Consider the following 18,280-nt stretch of genomic DNA (forward strand, 5'->3'; position numbering starts at 1 on the left):
TGTATATGGAAGACCTGGATAAGGTCTGTGCTTTCCAGAGCAAGGACAATTCTTTTCCTTGGCTAATGCAATTTTTTTTTTTTCCTAAACAGCAGCCTCTCAAAACTCACCCAAATGGTTCCTTTTATTTTTTTTTTTACTCCTTTATTTTCCATTCTTTTGTTGCAGTGGAGGTAAGACGTCACTGCTTTGCTTCTACAAGGATTTAGAGCAGGAACTCCCAAATGGACCACTAGTGATGTGACTTAAATGTAGCCCAGTAGTTGCTTCCCCAAGCAGAGGTACTAGATAAATACATTTGCAAAGACTCATTGAATTATGGGACAAATAAATCTCTTTGCTCAGGAGATCTGAAAGCACCACCCTCACTTTTGTCTACCTTTGCTTTGCTACAAATTGAGGCTCATGTGTTCAGTTTTGCACTGATGTAATTACAGTCATGTTCAAAGAAGTCAGAGAGCCAAGTCAGTCATGTTGACCCAGTTATGCCAATGAGAAAAAAGTTATATCTATATTTTATATATTTTTAAATTGGGAATTGACCTAAACACTGTGGACACAATGATTATTAATAAACATTAAATTTCTCTGTATACAAACTGGATTTATTCAAATTTAAATGTACCTACTGTTAAATACAATTGCTTTGCTATGAAAAGGACAAAGACAAGCCCTTAACTGTTGTGTCTGGTTTCAGATTAGACCTTACATAAATTCTAAGTAACAATAACAGCAATTGTGAACCACTTCTTATGTAGTATTTTTCATTGATTTCTCCTAAATTGCTCTGCAGGGAGGGTCGGTAGAAAGCCCCATTATAAACATGGGGAAATCTCCTGATTATTTGTTTTGGATGGCTATAGAGGAAATTGCATATGCTTTCATAGAAAAAAAATTCCCCTATTATTATCTTCTGTCCTAAAAGGTGGGGAAAAAAAACTGGTGATTCTGATCTTACTCTAAATTATACTGAAGTGAATTCCTGGCAAACCAAATTAAGCCAGATTACTCTGGGTTTAATGAGACTAAATAGTAACAGGCTAAGTTAAGCTTAAACCAGGGCACCTAGTTGCTCTGCACTCCTTTGTGGTGTGATGGATCTCTTGAAACTTTGATTGACCAGTTTTATTTTCTTACCTTATTTCAGAGATATTTTACTTATGGCTTGAGCACCAACAGGAAACGGCAGGTCAGCTGTTAGCATCCATTAGGATCTGTAAGCTGACAAACTGGGGGTTGCTAAGTGTGTATTTGTGTGTGCAAAGCGTCTGTGAACCCCTAAATACAGGCTCACTTTGCCCCAATGAGAGCAAGACCAGCAGCTCTTTTGTGGCCAAAGGATGACACTGGGAGATGGGCTGGGTTGCAAAGACCTTTTCCAAGCTCAGCTTTTTACTGGATTGCATCACTTTGATTGAAATCTGCTCAGATGCAAAACTGAGGTCATGGCTGCACAGAGCTCTCTTTACAGTATGTGACACAGAGATTTAGTCTTATTCAGTGAGGACCATATCTTCAAATTATGACCCCTAGTTTGAGAGGGATTCTTGCTCTGGCATTGAAGGTGAAGTCACCACACCTTCAGTCAAGGGCAGCTACCTCCTGTCCCCATCCTAAGCTAACGAGAGAATCATTTGTGTCCCATAAGTGGTGCATCTCTCCTGGGTGGCCTGAGAACAGCCTGTCTCCTCTCCATCAGATCTCTCTGGCTTGCACACAGTGGCAGGCGTAGGAGTTAGGCCCCAAGTTGATGTCCAATCCAGAGGGTGACCTTATGGACCACGGAAACTTCATATTGTAAAATATTCAAGACCGCACATCTTCCTGTGTCTCCGCACAGCTCTCACACAAAGGGTCCTGTGTCCTGGGCTGCACACAACACCCCAACAACAATTAGGTGACTCAGCTCCCCTGGCATGGAGGTACCACCCGAGCGAGCGGACCACACTGGGCTCTGCAAGGAGAGGGCGGGTGGAGGTTATTTTATTTGGGAAAGTGGGTTTGAGGGTGGTTTGGTGTGGGCACACCATGGAGAGGTCCATGTGTCTCGCAGTGGAGAGAGGGAGGTGGAGGATGGCAGAGCTGAGCTTTCCCATGGTGGTTGCAGCGATTGCAAGATCAGGCCACGTCTGTCCTGGCGTTCACACTTTAAAACTAATTTCCAGCCAGTTTACTAGAAACAGCTTGTACAGCCCTAGACGTGAAATGTCCCAGGCTGGCGAGCAAACGTCTTGTGCTAGCTGCAATCTGCGAGCTCTGAATTTCACAGCTGTGGTGAGACAGTATTTAAAATCTCAGAGACAGAAATGGCCCTCTGTAAAGCAGAAATTATAAGTTTTGGCCCTGTCTCTAACCTTTGGAGAGTTGCCCAGCTTCTGACAGTCTGTGATGATGTCTCTGTGGAGGAAATCCTATGCTGAAGAAAAGCATGTTGCTTTCTCCCAAAGTTATATTCTTCCTTTTATTCGGCCACCATAAAGGACACTTTGTCATCTTGACAGACCCTAAATATTCTCTCCTAATTTTACAGGAGGCAGATATGGGGGCAAAAACTGAGGATTGTTCAGGAGTCTTATTTATGGCTAAGGATATAAGGGATTTGAATGGAAATAACAATTAAACTCAAGAAAAAATTCACACTACAGGTCATTGCAATCCCAACTTTTCCCCTTATGAACTCAAGCCAAGGAGGTTTTCTTCCCCTTTGTGATTTAGGCTTTGTTAAACTTCTCTGAAAATAGTTCATATATCATAGCGAAGAATTTCCATGGGGAACATAAATACATCCGTGGAAAGAAGGGAAAATTTTTCCTTGTCTCTGGGAATGGATGAGAAAGAAAGACAGTTGACGCCAAATATTAATGACGAGTGGAGGAATCTATCCAAAGAAGCAATCTATTGAGAATACTAAAACTATCCTAAAGTCACAGACATATAAAAATCTAGTACGGAACAATGATTTTTCCACTAATACAGGCTTAGAGTCAAGAAAATATTTAAGCACATGCTTAAGTCAGTCGTTGTTCAGAACAGCCCTTAAGTGAATTGTTGAGCTTTATTGATGCATTTTTCAGCTCTGTGGATACCAGGTGGTGTTAAACATGCCTACAGTTAAATATACACTTAAGAATTGTCTGGAGGGGAGATGTTTTCTTCTAGTGGGACCAAGTAACACAGTTTTCAATTTCTTTGCTTCAGGAAGAGCTTGTATTAAATTTGCAGTTGAGGGGACAGTGTTGAGGACATTCAGAGCTCACAGATTAGGATCAGTAGAGAGGGAAGTCAGAGCAGTCTAAAGGAAATATAAAACACATCACTCAAATGTCGAGTGATTTGTACACTGAGATGTATACATAGATATATTGCATATATGGATGTATAGGGACACATACACACCCGCACATGTGCTGTGCTTCACAGATAATTCACATCCAGAGGGCGACAGTCAAGGGTAATTGTAGAGGGACATCAATAGCTGGTCTTTTCTGGCAAATACCTGAGCAAAACAGTGCCCTGGACTTGTGAGCCCTTCAGACAGGAGCGGCTGGAACCTCCCAAGCAATGGAGTGGGTCAGGGAAACATTTCTGCCTTCCTTTGCTGGATGGGGAAGCAGAGACACGGTTGTGTCAGTCGTGCATGGGCGTGTTCGGGCAGGCCTGAGCCCTGGTCCTGCTGCCTGAACGGAGCCACAGCTGACATGGTAGGTGCCACGTACGCCCTACACCGTGCCCAGCCCATGACAGCTGCTGGTTGTCCTGCCATCAATGCTATGTCCTTGCCATTGGTATTTAGTCTGTCCCCTTTGCAGCTCATGTGCCAAGGTCTTGCACTGCTGTTCCCTACCTCAGAAGGCCACAACCTGCTTCTGAGCACCTTCTGCCCGATGTCATGCTTGGTCTCATGTGCTTATGTGCCTTTGCCTCCATCCTCATGACAGGGATGAAGCGGCCAGCTAGTCCAGGTGCTGTTCCTACCAGATAAGTTCAGATGTTAACACTTCACTGCCTAATATTGCATGTGATCCTATCGATGAGGAGCTGGGGATAGGTGTCAGCCATGAGGGCATTGCTCTTTGCATGCTGTAACGTGGTACAAGAATTACAAAGCAAAACACGCAAGCCTTCCTCAAGCAATCGGATTTGACACAGCTGGATGAATGGTTTAATTGTGTTATTAACACATCTGCACACTGACATCAAGAACATTAAACACTGTGTAAATAGATCCAGGCAAATGTCTCTGCCAATGTGCTGGGGGCAGGTGGGAAGGGTTGCTGCTCTTTTTGCAGCTGGGGCATCTCTTGGCTCCCAGAGGGAGGTGGTGGGAGGGCAGGAGGTAAAAACAAATCTCCTTTCGGAGCTGTGTCAGGGTGAAGAAGAAGACGACAGGCAGGGTAGGGTCCACACCAGCCCCACCTGGCCTTACTTCATCTGCAGAGCATCCTTAGGGCTGTGTTGAGGTATTCTAAAATAGCATAGAGACCGCATTCCTAGCATCTTTGGTTTAATCCTCAAGAGGTTAGATTGGCATCATATTCTAATTATCACTAGTACTGGCTGCATCTGCACACACTCTGGTTATAACTTCTGCTGGGATTTCTCCTCCTTCTCTGTTCATGGTAGAAGCAAAGGACTGTCTGTCCGGACAGGGTTTTTGGGCCACTTTATGTCCACATGCATGGCATTGTCCTGAGGCAGCAGTTCCTCCACAGCCTTTGCTGTGAGCCAGCATCAACATTTGGGTGAAGAGATGTGGCTGTCACACTGCAAACCTGTGCCTCATGTCCTGGGGGAGCAAGAGGATTAGCAAGGCACTTCAAAGTGTTGTGCAATTGCACTTTCACTCAACTCATACGGCTTTGTTTTCTTAATTTTTAAAAGAAATGTCAGGCAAGCCTCCAGGGACAGGCAAAAGGATCCCTCTCTTGGTGACAGTGGGTAAAACAGAGACTGCACATCTGTGTCCTCAGACTGGACAGGCTGGATCCAGGCTCATCTACTGTCTGTGAAAGTCAGGCAAATAAATCAATGTTGGATTTGGCTGCGTTGGTCTTTTAGACTTGCAGCACTTGTGTGCTGGAGCTCCTCTCTCCGTCTGACTCAGTGGCCAAGAGCGGGTTCTCCTGCATCCCTCTTCATCAACCTTGCAGAGGGATGCTCTTGTGGACACAAAGCAGTTTTCTGCTTCCCTGACCCCACGCTTGGAAGTGATGCCTCTCTTCTTGCTCATACTTAGTTAAGGGATTATCATTTTAGTCTGATTTTTCTGAGTGATTGAAGCTTGGAACAGAGACGCCACCAGCAGCTGAAGCATCAGTGCCCATGTTTCTTCCTCCCTGCCTTAAAAGAATAGGATATTAAAGGTTATAAATGTTTTGCTTCCACTTGAGAAACCAGCATACTAGAGAAGAAACCAGAGATAGGCAATGAATTCCTCAGGCTACTATCTCATGGCATGCCAATAACGTGTGCTTAGTAGATTTATGTCCCAATGTAGCTGTAACCTCGGTCTCCTCTGAGGAGAGAGGCTGGTGCAGTCACGAGCTGTTCATTTATACACGCCTTGGTTTTCATGCATAGCGCATCTTGCACCATGGGATCCCTGATTTTGCATGTGTTCATGTTTTTTGCAAGCTTTAATATGAAAAACAAATCACGTCTCTTTGGAGAAAGTTTTAGGCTTTACTTTAAAAGGTACAGATTGTGCTGAAAATGGCAGGGGTGTTTTCACACAGCCGGTAGAGAGGAAAAAATAGGGACTGAAAAATCAAATTTTCTCCAAGCACAATCAACCATTTCATGTGATAGTTTTCCTAAACAAATCAACTCTATTCCTCCCCTTCCCTGGTCCCCCCTCTTTTTCTCTGTGTAAAGGTCTGACTTAGAAATCATCCTCTAGCTTGCTTCCATTGACAATAGTTCATCTGCTAACTAGATACTGGCTCTGGGGATATTATCTTTTCCTTCATTTAATCATTCTTCTTTCTGGCAAGTGGATTTTGAAGAAAGAAGGAGCTATTCATTTAGCAAAAATGAAACTGGTGCATCACAGAAGACAAATATTTGGAACTGGTTTATCTGGTTTGAAAATGTGTTCTGATTATCTTCTCCCCTTGTTGCTGGTGGAGAGTGAATTGTCTTCTCTGACGGCTCTTCTCATCTTGGTTGGGACTTCAGAAGTGCAGAAATTGCATGAAAAAAATCCCAAACAAAAACAAAGGAATGTTTTCAATGCTGAATCCTTTTGGTGTGATGCCAGTTGGAGGTGCTGGGTGAAGCAATGGGATTAAGCACATTGCCTTGCTCATCCCTTGACATGCTGTTCCTAGTAAATCAGCTTTGCTTCTGGTGAGTGTCAGGTGATCTCAAAGCTTGTCTGTTTTTAGAAATGCCACAAAACCTTCTCATCTGATAAAGGTTTCCCTTGCTAACTGGAATAAAATTTGTAGGTACTGACATCAGCTCTTGCCACTTTTACTCATTGATACATGGAAATTTTGGGTTTGTGTGTGCCTTAAAGGCTGTTTATCTGCCTGGAGTATCCTTCCCAGTTGTGGATCCTGAACTGGAGATTAGGACCCCTAACAGGCTTGTGCCATTGAAAATTTGGCTTGTGAGCCCAAGGGAAGCTTAGCCCCTGAGGTGGTGCCAGAAGACTGCCAAAAAATGTGCTCATCAATGAAAGGGTATGAAAAGTTCAGTCACAATCATTTATTTTTTTGTGATTTCTATCTTCGTCTATATTGTCCTGCATTTCCCTTTCTCTCTTCCCAAATACTTACCCGCTGTTTCCTCAGCCCTAGTGCTAATAAATTCGATTATCACTCCCTCGTTCTGCAAAGCGCTGCACTGGAAGCTGAAATGCAGTCCACGTTGGAGGGTTGTGATCTTTTTTAAGGCAAGGGAAGGTGGAAATAATTTGGTTCTCATTCTTTAGAAGAGTTTTGTTTTAAGAAGTTGCGGAGTTATATGACACTTTCCCAAATTCTCTCATTTATATGGGAACAGCAGTGAATCAAGCATTACTCGGAGAGTCAGCAAAAGATTTTTTAACATTTCCAATCCTGACAAAATGGAAAAAATAAAAAAAAGAGAGAGAAGCTCTTTTGCCTTGTTTTTTCTGGGCAGCTGTAATTCACAGCATTTGGGAATGGCAAAGCAGATGACTGAAGAACATCGCCCTGCAGTTGCTGCCACATTTGCTCTCAGGGTCGGCTGTTTTTTCTGCCCCAATTCCTGGGTTTCCCGCCCAGTGTGTTGGAGCTGCTTCCCAGGTTGCTGCCCCAACCAGTCCTGGGGTGATGGGACAATGGGGCTCACCGGGACCTTTCTCACCAAATAGATGCTCAGGTCAGTAAAAAACCCCACAGTTTTTGATAACTGAGCTGCTACAAAATGCAGAGTTCACCAGCTATGCAGCTTCATCAAATAGATGGGACACTCTGATCCCATCTGATAAGGTAAGAGTCCATCCAAAAACAACACTGCCAGGTCCATGATGTTATTCACCCATCCAGGAACACTGCAAATAAGTGAAAAATGAATATGAGAAGAGAGAGATATCCAGCATGAATAAGCCCTCAGTAACACAGGAGTCACTGGCAGTAATAATAAACCATGAAAAAACAAAGCTCGCCGTTATGTGAGCGCTGATTCTGCTTTCACTTATATCAATAGGAATCTGGCAATCGGTTTTGACAGAAGGGAGGTTGGGCTTGGAGTGGAAATATATTTAGATCTGAACTTTTCACCTCGCAAGAACCTGTTCACACTTTAAGAGAAAATTGTGTTGCACAGATGTGCTGTTCAGGTGAGAGCATCACCTGAGCAAAGGGAGCACTATGGTGCAGGGTCTGAACATCGCAAAGTCCATGTGCTGGAGGATGAAATGGTGAAAATACTGGATAACCAGGATTGCAAACAATTCTCCTTTTCCCTGCATGGGAAATTCCTTCCTCTGTTTTTGTTTTGTTTTGTTTTGGTTTGGTTTGGTTTGGTTTGGTTTGGTTTGGTTTGGTTTAGTTTTTTTTTTGTTTGTTTTTTGTTTTTTTCCACCAAAATCTAGCAGAACAAACAAAGATTAGCATTTTCATATCTTGCAGCTTCATATCTTTTCCTAGCTGTGGTCTCAACCTACTTCTTGTTGCAACAGTGACACAGTCCCACGTTTATGGGAAAATGGGTGATGCGGAGATTAAATGACTCAACCAAGGCCATACAGTGAGTCAGTGGCGGAGTTCAGAAACCATGGCTGAAAACTTGATTTCATTAATCTGGGTGACAAAATCATCCCTGCTCTTGTGCTTTTGAAACATCAACAACTACTTTTCCTCTTGGAGTGGGGTCATGAGAAACCACAGCAAATTTTACACAAGAAAAATTCCCAAGACTCTTAAATATCTTATTAATCCTGCCTGTGTTCATTACCTGTAAGGTTTCCATTCAGCATAAGGTTTGTGCCATTCCTCCTGGGTTTAGGGAATGCTGCAAATAACCAGGTACATATAAATACAGAATAAATGAAAATTTCTAATGACATTCATTATACTTTTCTAGTGTTTGTATTCATGTCAGTCATCCAGTCAGACTTTGTGGGTTGTAAGTAATCTTCTGCTTATTCCTGGTGCCTTCCCAACATGAGGAAAATATACAGCCAGCAACAGTGGATTATTTTTGCATCTTCAACAGAGATTCTTATCATATTTACTAAAAAGATCGTTGTACCATTGGAGGAAACAGAAAATGGGCATGTTTTAATGCCTTTTGAACACAAGACAGAAAACAGCAGGAGAAGAAGGGTGGAAAGTTTATACAGAAATTACTTCTGAGAAAATGACACCGGGAAAACGAGAAACATATTTCCTCAGAGGAGCAAGGATTTGAATTTGCAGAGGGCACATTGTGAGCACGCCAATTTTTACAAGAGGCGAGGAAGAAAATGATGCATTTCCTGAAAAGAGAATAAAAAAATAAACAAGAAGTCTCACTGTGACTTGAGTGAGAGCAATCTAAAAGCAACCATGAAAAGAAGCTATAGCTGTGAATTCCTCCTGGAGCTGGGGATGGGGAGGAAAGGACAGCTGAGTCCCATCAGCCTGGCCAGTGCTGCTCCTGTCATGGGCTGATTCTTTATGTCTCTTATCTTCTGCATCGGCCCCCAAGAGATGAGCCGTGTTCTTAATGAGCTGATGGATGAGACAGTGATAGCTGCAGCTTAAAGCTCATATTGTACCTTCAGAGACATGATTTTTCAAACTGAACAAATGGCCTCTGAAGCTGCTGGTGACTCGGAGTAACAGATTACATGTCTGAAGGCATTTTTTTTTTTAGGTGCATGTGTAGAAATGGCATATTTTTAAATGAACTTTAATGGTACATGGCTGAGGCACTGTGAACCTTGTGCAGACAGGTTGACCTGTTGTCCTGGCTGATTCTCATGTCTTGCCTTGGGATGAGCGTCGCTTCGTGTCTGGGGACATGTCATAGCATCATAGAATAATTTTGGTTGGAGGAGACCATCAAGTCTAATCATTAACCCAACCCTGCCACTAACCCATGTTCCTGAGAACCTCATCTCCCAGGGATGGTGACTCCACCACTGCCCTGGGCAGCCTGTTCCAATGCCCAACAGCCCTTTCCAGGAAGAAATTGTTCCCAATATCTAATTTAAACCTCTACTGGAGCAACCTGAGTCCATTTCCTCTTGTCCTGTCACTGGCATCTGTGCAGAAGTACTTCAGTATCTGTTTTTGGATGGACTCACTCCAAGTGTCCATCTCCCCAGCCGTGGGCATCTGCATCAGACCAGAGCTGCCCTCCCAAATCGGGTGTCCCTGGAGCAAATGTGAATTTTAACTATCCTGGAGCCCTTGTTTCTGAGCTCATGGACTTATCCCATACTGTCCTAAAATATTTGAGCCATGTGGGTGAAGAATTACAGACTCGTGAATATTTCCTTCAAAACCTTGTGAAGATTCACCCAGGTGGTGGAGCAAACATGAACAAAAAAACTTTTGCAAGACAGTTACAATGCAGTCTTTATTTGAGAGGTGCAGCATTATGGATGCAGTTAATTTCCTTCCAATTCACAAAATTACTATAGTACTGGGTTTGAACAACATTAGGAAAATGATGCAATGGATACAACAAAAGCTGCAGTTATTCTGAAGGGATTTCAATGTAATAATATTCAGGCCGACATAATCAACAGAATCTCTGAACTGTTCAAGTTTCAGCCAGCATTGGCAATTAAGAAATCTTACCAAGAAATGTAACTTAACTCCTTATTAGCACTTGGATCCCTATCAGGAACACTGAAAAAAAAATAGAATAAAAAATCCAAAAACATTTTTCAAATTAGCAGCCTTGAGGGCAATATAATATAAGTTCAGCCAGAGCGAATCAAGTAGGAATAGTTAATTTAGTTCTAGGAAACTTAAGAATCCCTCATCTCCTCATCAGCAGTAACTCGCTTGTTAAAGGAAGACAAATGAAAATATTAATCAGCAAAGATTCACACTGGGGATTGCTTGGAATGAATCACTCCTACCCGGCAGCCCTGGCGAGGTCATGTGTGTGTAACCGGCTCTGCCGTCTCAAAAATGCTCTGAGCTTGAGAAATTTGACTGGAAAAGACCTGTGCCACAGCCTGCTTGTCAGAGAGGATCGGGACAGGTTGGCTCCAGAACCGTGACCTGGGCTCACGGTGTTGGCAGTGGTCCGAGAACTATTTATATTGCTATATTTTTTAGCCAGTTCTTGGTTAGGACTGATGAATACGCCTTATGTTGGGTTTGACATTGGGTCCTTGAAGGGATTTTGGCTGTGCTGTGACTGTGTTGTGAGGGAAGGGAAGGCAAAACCCTTGCAGGGCAGACAGGCAGATCTAAGGAATTGTAGGATATTTAAAATCTTGTTAGCTGTTTATTGTTTGTTTGTTTGTTTGTTTGTTTTGGTTTTGTTTGTTTGGTTTTTGTTTGTTTTTGTTTTTATTTATTTATTTTTTTTTTCCTAACAGATGAAATAGCCCTGGTTAGTTATAAGTATCATAGATTTAAAAATAGCTGGGTTCCTTCCTGTCTGAGGTAGAGAGAAAGATATAAGCCTGATTTATAGGCTGTCCAGTAGACTTTATATTCCATTTCCTCTTGTCACATTCCTATCAAGTAACTGCATGAGTGTAGCAGAGGCAGGGTGAGCCTTTACAGAATAAATGCATTCATTTACATGATGAATACCTATATTCACATGAATAAAAGTCCTCTTCAAACACTCAAACAAATAAATACTGACCAAACATTGTTAGCAGAAAAATGGTGAAGAAAAGCCGTTTTACATACTTGAATCCAGCTGCAGGCTAGAGTCAGCAAGCGCATTTGTGAATACACTTTGCTACGATGTGTGTGTAGGATGTGCTGAAATGAATGTCCTGCCATTTCCCATGGAATGAGGGACAAATCCTGCTTTCTGGGACCCAGTCACATCTTTTCTTTCCTTCTTTTCGCCTTGTGATGCCCAGGGTGGCTGACGCTGCTCTGTGATAAACTCAGTGGTGCAGCAGAACATCCTGTGTGTCTGCACTGCCTGCAGAAAGAAATACAAACAAGAAAAATGAATCAGTGCATTTCTGAAGCTTGCCTGCAAGCTGGCATCACGGTTGGAGCCAAGATTTGCTAAACGTTTTCTGGGCTGAATGCAGAAGCGGACTTTCATTGTGGGATGCTTGCGCTGAGGGTAAAGATCGGTCTCATGTTCAGATGGTCCAAACGTTCCTACTCATGTCATCTAGCAGAAATAAACCCGAGAGCTCCGTTTTACATTTCCATGGGTTCCAGTAGCTGCATAAAGCTTCCATAAACCTTGCATTACACATACATAGCTATTATTTATCACTTTCATCATATGTAAAAAAAAATATTTTCAGAGAAAACTTGGCCTTTTGAAAATAGGTTTATGAACTCACGTGTTTATGGAACTGGGACAAATAGAGAACTGGTAAGAAATGTTCGCAGGAAGATGGATGCAATCCTGTGCCCAGGGGAAAAATTAGGAACCCAACCAAGGGAAAACACACTGGAAAACTTCACATCAAACAAGAAAAAGGAGTGAGAAGAAACACATTTAAGATTATGAAAAGGGGTTTAGTTAATGTCTGAGTTTTGTCTGATGCCCTGGTGATGTTAATTAGGGAGGTCAGTGTGGTGGCACCCAGACTAAGCTCAGGATACAGCCCAGCACAAGGTTCATTGCAATGTTCAGTCCAGGGCACCAAAATATATCCAGCTTGATTTGCTCTGGTGAATTCAAAAGCATTTTCCCTGTATTGTGTTAAATATAAACAAAACATTCACTTAGATTGCATATTCTACTCTACAAGTATGTTAATTTCCCCCAAGAGCTAAAAAAAGAAACAACTTTTTTTTTTTTAATTTTTATTTGATATACATAACATAGACTGGCAGTATTAGCGTAAGTGTTCTCTATTCATGGTTTTCTGAAACGTTCTTTTAGAAGTCTTTGAAATCAAACACCCTTCTTTTTATCATATATTACTTCCTCCCCTGGAACTATTCCGTCTCTGTGCAGTGATCCCATTAGGCTTTTAACTTTCATATGAAAAAAAAAAAAGTGATAAAAATGTATTGATGTTTGAACACCATCCAAAACAGTCAACTTCAAAACCAACACACAGACACACAAGTTTTGTGAATGGAAAATGGGAGCTTGATTTACTGTGAGAGAAAAAAGCTTTTGCATAGGCAGTTACTATGTTTAATGGACCATCTATTGGCTTTGGGTATATCCAGTAACACCGGTGTTTGCAACAACATTTAAGACAAAATTTAGAAGAGAGTGGACCATGGGTTTATACAAACCGTAAGTGACAGAAATGGCTGGTAGGCTTGATGATGTCTGCAGAATTGTTTATTCTCGCAGCAGTCAAGGAACCCAGGGTGGCTGTGGTTCTAGTTGCAACCTTATAGGTGGTATCAAAGCGAAAAAAGTAGATTTGAAATACTTAAAACTACTGTACACTGTTAAGAAAATGAAAAGATGAGCTTAAATTGATTTTTTGGTATTCAAAATACGACTTTGGGTTAAATTTTATCTAAATTTCCTTTTCAGCCACACTCAGGTCACTCCTTTTACCATCAGTATTTCGATAGACTCAGAATATCCACTTCAAGCAGTGTTTTCCACATTTAAAAGATGAGCTGATTTAATAATAACAGCAATGCTGTAAAACCAAAGACATCGATCTGATGCATCTGAAATCAATCAGTTCCTCACCCAGTCTCTTGCACATCCAAAAAGACTGGGTCAAGCTTTTGGGATATAAAAGAAATCTCCCAGGCAATAGACATAAAGAGGAGGAAAGACAGAGGACTCAAGGTGACCAGATTGGATTAGATTAATATATGTTTATTATTGGAGCACACAGCGTTATGGTTTGAAGGATCATCTACACATCTTGGTAGTTTCCCCAGGACACCATGCCAGGACAACAGATTATCTTCACCTACTCATGTCCTAATACAACCATGTTATTTTCACTTGATGCTGCATGACTGCTCAATATTCACCAACCAAGACACACTGGCCAGGTAAATCCTGGAAACGCATCCAAACACCTCCCGGAGAAGTACATTAAATCCTGTTAATTTAACACATCCGTTTCTTGCATGTGACATCCACACCTACATGAAAAAATAATGCAAACACTTTCAGTGATAATTTAGAGAAAAACCAAGGTCAGGAACCTCAGAAGTGATTTCATTAAAATCAAACCAACTGCTAGTACTTGACATAATTAAGAGTGTTTGATTTGGCTCTTGAGTAGTGAAACAGCTACACATGGAAAAGTGGTTGCAGCTTTTGTCATAACAAATTTGAAGTATCATTATTCTATACCAGCTTGGTACCAATCCTGTTCTATTAAAATCTTTCAAATATTTCTTATTTTTCACTTTTTCTGGCACTGTGAAGCAAAAGAAAAGTTTGACAGGTATACATTTTGAAAACAAATTATAGATTTTTTTAGATCAGCCACTGATGAGAAAGCAGGAAAAGAGCAAATTATATGTGGTTTTAATTGCAAATGGCAAATTTTATAAACAAAATACACCCACGCATCATTTATAGTCATGATCCAGGCCAGAGCAATAATTATGATAAATCCTTTGTCAACCCTACTAAGAAATTTTTTATGAACTAGTAGGAAATTGATTCACATTCTAGACAATGGTTCAATAAAATGCTTTCCAGCTTCTCTGACATATGTAATTCCACATGGGCTGCAATCAGATGTTCCCCAAGTCACACTTTTTCATTGCTTAACTCCTTGACAGTTTAACATAAACAAGTACTGAATTCATTAAGCTGCATTTTTTAAGCCTTCTAATTAACAGAAACAGCTGAAGCATGAATCTTCAAACATATGTTAAAGGCTTAATTTTCAAGACACAAACCACTGTAAGATCTGCAGATTATTAATATTTGAGGTGTTCAGCAGAGTACCTTTCCTTGTTTTGTTCTTCATGGTTCCACAAAATGTAAATTTCAATATTTAACATGAAGTAATTAACAAAACAACAAAATATCTCATTTTTACAATGAAAGCCATTATTGCTTTGATTTGGAAACAGAACTTTTTTGACTATGAGCTGCCTGATTACTTTGTTCATCTTATCACATTATATTCCTCTCTCTGTTATATGTCCCGCGGCTTAACAAACAGCACATACTTAAGCACCATTCCTCAAAAAAAAGGCACATTCCTGCTCTGTGTGGTTTGTGCCACATTCAAGAGACAGTCCAGTCAATATTCTGGATGAAGTCCTGACCCCAGAGAAAGCTGTTTTAATCTGTTAAAGTCTTTTAATCTTTGCTGCGACTTGGGAAATGTGCTTCTGGAAGGGACTAGGCTTTAATCCTTCTACGATCTTAAATATACTTTATTATACAGCAAGAATTGGGTAGGTCAAGGGACTGTAAATAGGGCATCATCCATTGGATCTGTATGATTCTTGGTTACAGCCAGGTGAGACCACAGAAATAAGTTGAATGCCATAGATGTTTGTTTGTTTTTAAATTCAAGTGTTACGAACTTAAGATAACCACCTTTTAATTCTTAAATGAGGGTAACCATGACAACACCATTACTTGAAATAGGGGCAGAAACAACATCCATATGACCTGAGAACCACATGGCCATGGCATCATGACAAAGATACATACTGGAGGTAATGGACAGCAGAAAACCATTTTTAGCTCTTCTTGTCCCACCAATAATCACTATGATGGAACCCGTTCAGAACAAAACTGTGACAACATTCTGTCATTTTAGGAGACATTGAACTGAACCATGGTGGGACTGGATTTGGTCAGCATGGATGATGAGTTGTGTCCTTCTTCTTTCGTCTGAGGCAATAAATCTGATACCAGGTGCTCTGTCCTACAATCGGGTTTACGTGTGAAATGTGAAGAGAGGAGGAAATGAGGGGAAGTAAAGCAGAATCAGCAAAACTTTCATGTGGGTTTTGTTCCCAGGAAACCACTTCCTCTGTTTGTATGGGCTGGAACGGGATGGGACTGCATGGGGACTCTCGCTCTCAGCTAATTTAGCCAAGCCAGGAAAGCCATGGCACTAAACAAAAACTAAGGAGGTATTTTTTTATTATTTGTTTGTCTGGATTCTGCTGTCATGGAGTTTTTGTTGCATGGGAATTTTCCCCCTCTCTTTAATTTTTTTAAATTATTTTTTTACTTACAAAAACTGATGACAGTGAAGTAAATTTTCAAGAGTTAGTTTGGACTAGAGAAAAAAGCTAGACTCTTGTGAAGGGGGAACCAACACATGGATTTGCACCAGAGAGGAGCACAGCAATGTAAAATTTTACTAACATTTGGATAAATGACATGGTTCCTTAGTAATCACTGATTTCATTGATAGCTTGCCTACTGAGAATGGGGCACCAACCAAAGAAAGCAATTTTTGTAAAACTTTCATCTGTGGTCAGGGCTCTTGGTCTTTAAAGCCTCATTATAGCTGATATTGCCTCTTCATTACACCAGGAAGGTGAAGAGTAGAAATAGTCCCTAAATACAGCAGGAAGCTCCTAAATAAGAAGCCCAGGCATAGGTGTTCCAGAAGCCTCGTGTCCCAAGATATGTCTGGAAATGTGCAGTGTGGAGCTGGTGCCTTGGCAGGACCTGGAGCCACCAAGGTGCTTCCAGGGGCTGGGAACAGCTGATTTTCCATGCTGACCAAGCGTCCAGCCCTGTGATGTGGGGTGGTGATGTGTGTCAGCACAAAAATCTCCAAGAGTGGGAAAAAGGGGGTTGTGGTGGTGCAGCATCACCTGCCAGCTTGCAAAAAATCAAAACCGAGCCAAGCTGTGTCCTGGAGCTGAAGGTTTAACGATGTTAGTCACCAGCAAATGGAGCATCCCAAAATAAACACGGATGTGTTTTTTGTTCCTTGGTTTGTCTGTCCTACCCTGTGTTCAGGAACAGACTGGAACAACCTCCCTGGGGCCCCCTAGGATTTGTTTTGGAGTTAAAAGTAAGACCTTAAGTCAATTAGGAACTCTTGGAAAAATCCATGCTAGGAAAGATGTGGGCAATCTGTGAGAGCAACCACAGCTCGCTTCAATCAGGAGAGCTGGGGAAGGTCTGTGGAAGAAAAGACCACGACCTGAGGTTGTATCTGAGAGCAGCATAGAGCAAAACAGCTCTTGAATTCCTGCTGCCCCATCCTTTACCAGCCTACCTCCTTCTGCTCCTCTCCATGGGGATGCACCTTATCAAGAGACCAGAGAACAACTGCCAACAACTCTTTTTATAGGACAGTTTTAACCTCTTTTTCTGTCCAGGGATATTGCAAGGCCAATTACTATGCTCTCAAAATGCATTGGAGCAAACTAGGTGAAACGCTTCTTCAGGTATTTTGCTGAGCGTCCTGATTGCAGACAGATAAGCACAGTGGAGCTGTTCATGTTCCTCAACTGAATGAATGTGTGGCATTTCTGGTGTGAATAGTTGCACTTAAGAGCAAAAGATTTTATTTCCCTGAAAATGTGCTGATGTAGTGTAGAAGCCATCACCCCATGGACATTTTCTTCAGTAAAATTCAAAGCAAGGCTGCTGTTTGTGACAGCAGAGCAGCCCTGGAAACCCAGGCTGATGGTGTCACCGATGTATGAAGCTTCGCTCCTGCTCCAGACTTGCCCAAGGTCTCTGGCATTGCCATCTTATGTCTCTTCCAGTACTGCTTCCCTTGTTTCTTCATGTCATGTGAAAGAAGAACTCCTCATCCTTGGGACAGCAACATTTGGTTTGCTTCTACTTCGTTCCTTATTTTCCACAGTGCGCTTGTTAATTGTGTGGTCTAATACTGATGTGAAGAAGTATTGATAAAATTTACAGATTAAAAACCAAATTGCACCAAGGAGCACACCCTTTTGCTGGCTTCATCCGCACCATTGTTGGAGATGGTCCTGACCTTCTCCGCCACCTGCATCCCACCCCACAGACAGGCTGAAGCCACAGAGTGGCTTTGGTTTTGTCACTCATCTGCAGATCAGTTTGGGAAAGAAAAAAACTGACATGATGCTGAGCCTGAAATTCAGAAAAGATTTTAAAGTCTCTGCTTGTTTTAAAGAAAACAAAATTTAACACAACTCTTCTCTCTGTTGTGTTACCCCCGCAGGCTAGAAGCATCCTGGGTGAGGCTGCTTTGGTGAGGTCTTGTGGTTTTGCTAAAAACAACAGATGTGGGATAATTACACAAATAGTCCCTAATCTCCAGCTTCATCCTATCTCCTGTTACATCTGAGAGGTTTGGATCAGGACCAGCGCCAGGGCATGGGCTGACATCGTCTCACTTGATTCTGGGCCACTCGTAGTTCTCCAGCTGTTTTGATAAGAAGATGCTTGGCAGGAGTTTTTGTTGCCTGAAATCACATGTTGGCAAGAACAAGGTGAAAGCAACATTTCTGTGCTCTAATTAATTATTTATTAATAAATACTATTTCTAGAGGGAGAAAATGCCTTAGAATGAAGATAATTGGTAGAAAAATGCTAGCAAAAGCTCTTAACATCATGCTTGGTTCACCTTGCTTACATTCTCTTTCACTTAGGACTTTCTCCACTTATCTGTGAGAACACAGGTGGTGAACATCATTTTATGTCAGGAAGAAAATGGGTATCTGTTGTACAACTATAGGCCTGATCCAAATCCACTGAAATCACCAAAGCTCCAGATGTCCCCAAATCCACC

The sequence above is a fragment of the Columba livia genome, chromosome 13 (assembly GCF_036013475.1).
Source record: "Columba livia isolate bColLiv1 breed racing homer chromosome 13, bColLiv1.pat.W.v2, whole genome shotgun sequence".
NCBI classification, from domain to species: domain Eukaryota; kingdom Metazoa; phylum Chordata; class Aves; order Columbiformes; family Columbidae; genus Columba; species Columba livia.